The sequence below is a fragment of the Pteronotus mesoamericanus genome, unplaced genomic scaffold (genome assembly GCF_021234165.1).
Source record: "Pteronotus mesoamericanus isolate MK-2021 breed Mesoamerican mustached bat unplaced genomic scaffold, CSHL_Meso_final contig_433, whole genome shotgun sequence".
Taxonomy (NCBI): Eukaryota; Metazoa; Chordata; class Mammalia; order Chiroptera; family Mormoopidae; genus Pteronotus; species Pteronotus mesoamericanus.
Window position 1 is genome coordinate 1228322 of NW_026555163.1, and position 3578 is coordinate 1231899.

Sequence of the window (3578 nt, forward strand, 5' to 3'; positions counted from 1 at the left end):
GAGGAGGAGAGAGAGGGAGAGAAATGTCAATCTGTTGACTCACATATGCACCCCGATGGGGATCTAACCTAGGTATGTGTTCTGACCAAGAATTGAACCCGCAGCCTTTTGGTGTATGGAACAACACTCCAACCAATTGAGCCACCCAACCAGGGCAACTACTGATGTTTTTATTGTCTCCAGGGATTTGCCTTTTCCAGAATGTTGTATACTTGGAATCATGTAGTACGTAGCCTCTTCACACTGAATTCTTTCATATAGTAATATGCATTTAAGTTTCCTTTAATTTTTTTCATGGCTCAATAGCTATTTTTTTAAATGTATTGATTTGAGAAACATTGATTTGCTCTTCCACTTATTTATGCATTCATTTGTTGTTCCTTGTATGAGCCCTGACTTGAGATCAGACCTGCAAATTTGGTGCTGTGGGATGATGCCCTAATCGACTGAGCTATTCGACCAGGCCTCATTTCTTGTTAGTGCTGACTAATATTCCATTGTCTGAATGTGCCACAGTTTACCTATCCACTCACCTACTGGAATACATGTTAATTGTTTCCAAGTATGGCTGTAAAAACATCTGCGTGCAGATTTTTGTGTGGATCTTAGTTTTCAACTCCTTATGACTGAAAACTGTTAAGATGGAGTATATGGTAAGAGTGTGTTTAGTGTTTGGAAAACTGCCAAACTATCTTCCAAAGTGATTGCACCATTTAACATTTCCACCAGTAATGAATGAGGGTTCCTGTTGCTCAACATCCCTGCTAGCATTTGGTGTTGTTGGTGCTCTGGATTATGGCCTTTCTAATAGGTGTGTACTCATATTAAAGAGGAACCACACATATGCAGAATTCAGTTGTAGGGAATCAGTTCCTTAGGGACAGTGTTTCTCAAAGTGTGACCTGGTAACAGCATCAGAATTCCCTACAGTATGTGAAAAGTACAGATTCCAGCACCACACATTGAAAATTTGTAGTTTGTTTTTTTTTTTTTTCAGTGTTAAATCTGTCTACATGCTCATTTCAGGTCAGACATTTGATCAACATCATTACAAGAAAATTTGTAGTTTAATCAAGCTCCCCAGGTCTTCTAAGGTGGAAGAACACTTCCTCAAACTTCTAAAAACAGTGATTATCTTCCTGAGAAAGTCACAGGAAATATTTGTCTAATAACAACAAATTAAAGATCAAAACCCACAAGAGACTTATATTTGAATGTTTGGAGATTATAAATTCTAAGATAAAGTCATTACCTTTTTTATTTTAGTATTGCGGGCTTTAAGGAAAGAATACTGCCCTGGCTGATGTGGCTCAGTGGACTGAGCACCAGCCTGAGAACCAAAATGTCTCTGGTTTGATTCCCAGTCAGGGCAGATGCCTGTGTTGCAGGCCAGGTCCCCAGTTAGGGATGTGAGAAAGGCAATTGATCGATGTATCTCTCCCACATCAATGTTTCTTTCTTGCTCCCTTCCCCTCTCTAAAAATATTTTTTTAAAAAAGGGAGGATTACTAAAGATTTAAATATGCTGATTAATAGTAAAGAAAATGTCTTTCCTGGAAAGAAATATTCCTGTTCATCAAAACATGTAAGAGGCCAAGATAAAACAAATGCATTTCTTGTTCTAGTAATTCTTTCCTAAATAAGATCTATTTCTTCACAGGCACATTCTAAGAAAATGTGGAATGAAGGTGGGAATAATGAACACCAATGGATACTGGTGCTTTTTTTTAGGAAGATATTTATATTTTCCATTTTTGAATCATTTTTAATTTTTGAATTACAGTTGACATGTTATTATATTTGATTCAGGTGTACACCCCAGCAATTAGTCACTACACAACTTACTAACTGATAATCCCAATAAATCTCACACCCATCTTGAAAGGATAAAGCCCACACCATTTGCTATCTGGCACCATTTGTCAAGCAGACCTATGATTTCCATTTTACTCTTCTGAGTTTATGTCCCTAGGACTGCAAATTACTGGAAAGCAAGAACAGAATTTAATTAACTGTCCTCCCAAGGTCAAAGGCAAGAGATAACATTGGAGCAAACTGCAGTTTTTGGGAAAACCAACCAAAACATCCTGTGTTGTAATGCCCCTAACAGCACAAGGGCCACACACAGAGCACAAACCCCAACCCTGTTATAATCCAATTATAATCCAATAAAAACTCAAAGCCACTAAATTTCACTGCTGTTGTGTTTCTCTACACCATGCCCCCTTTACCCTCTTTGAAAGTGAATAGAATGACTTCCAGCCAAGATGGAGGCATAGATAGATACACTTTGCCTCCTCGCACAACCAAAAGAAGGACAGCAACAAATTTAAAAATAAAAAAATAACCAAAACTGCCAGAAAATTGAACTGTATGGAAGGCTGACAACCAAGGGGGTAAAGAAGAAACATTCATCCAGACTGGTAGGAGGAGCAGAGAGGACTCGCAGGACGGTGGCTGAAGTCAGTCCAGAAGGTCTCATATTTGCTTGCAGATAAACTGGGAGGAACAGCGGGGGAGCAAGACAGACCCCACAACCCAGGGTTCCAGTGCAGGAAAAGAAAGCCTCAAACCCTCTGGCTCTAAAAATCTGTGGGGGATGCAGCAGCAGGAGAAACTCCCAGTCCCACAGGAGAGTTCATTGGAGAGACCCACACAGTCCTAGAACATACACAAACCCACCCACCTGGGAATCAGCACCAGAAGGACCCAATTTGCTTATGGGTAGCAGGGGAAGTGCCTGAAAGGCAGCAGAGAGCTGAGCAAGCGGCATTATTCCCTCTCAGACCCCTCCCCCACATACAGCATCACAAGGCAGCTACCTAGCTTGGCCATCCCTGGCGAATCCCTAAGGCTCCGCACCTTCCAAACATAACAGGCATGCTGAGACAAAGAAATTTGTCCTAAATGAAAGAACAGATCAAAGCTCCAAAAATAGGACTAAGTGATGAACAGAGAGCCAACCTATCAGATGCACAATTCAAAACATTAGTAATCAGTATGCTCACAGAAATGGTTGAGAATGGTTACAAAATGGAGGAAAAAGTGAAGGCTATGCAAAGTGAAATTAAAAAAAAAAACAAAACATACAGGGAACCAACAGTAAAGGGAGGGAAACCAGGACTCAAATCAACAATCTGGAGCAGAAAGAAGAAATAAACATTCAACCAGAACAGAATCAAGAAACAAGAATTCAAAAAAATGAGCAGCTTAGGAACCTCTGGGACAACGTTAAACATTCCAATATCCAAATCATATGGGTGACAGAGGAGAAGAGGAAGAGCAAGAAATTGAAAGCTTATTTGAAAAAATAACGAAGGAGAAGTTCCCCTATCTAGCAAAGGAAACAGACTTCGAGGAAGTCCAGGAAGCTCAGGGAGTCTCAAAGAAGTTGGATCCAAGGAAGCATGTTGCAAAGTACATCATAATTACATTACCCAAGATTAAAGATGAGGAGAAAATCTTAAAAGCAGCAAGAGAAAAGGAGACAATTACCTACAAAGGAGTTCCCATCAGACTATCAGCTGATGTCTCAAAAGAAACCTTGCAGGCAAGAAGGAGCTGGAAAGAATGGAAAG

The 3578-nt window shown here is 40.1% G+C and overlaps 1 non-coding gene across 1 annotated transcript; it reads right to left on the reverse strand.

Annotated features, from left to right (window-relative positions):
- Nucleotides 1-989: 989 nt before the first annotated feature.
- Nucleotides 990-1054, reverse strand: LOC129073812 (small nucleolar RNA SNORD78). The gene has a single exon (XR_008529471.1). It is a non-coding gene; the product is annotated as a small nucleolar RNA SNORD78 (small nucleolar RNA).
- Between the last annotated feature and the right edge of the window lie 2524 nt (nucleotides 1055-3578).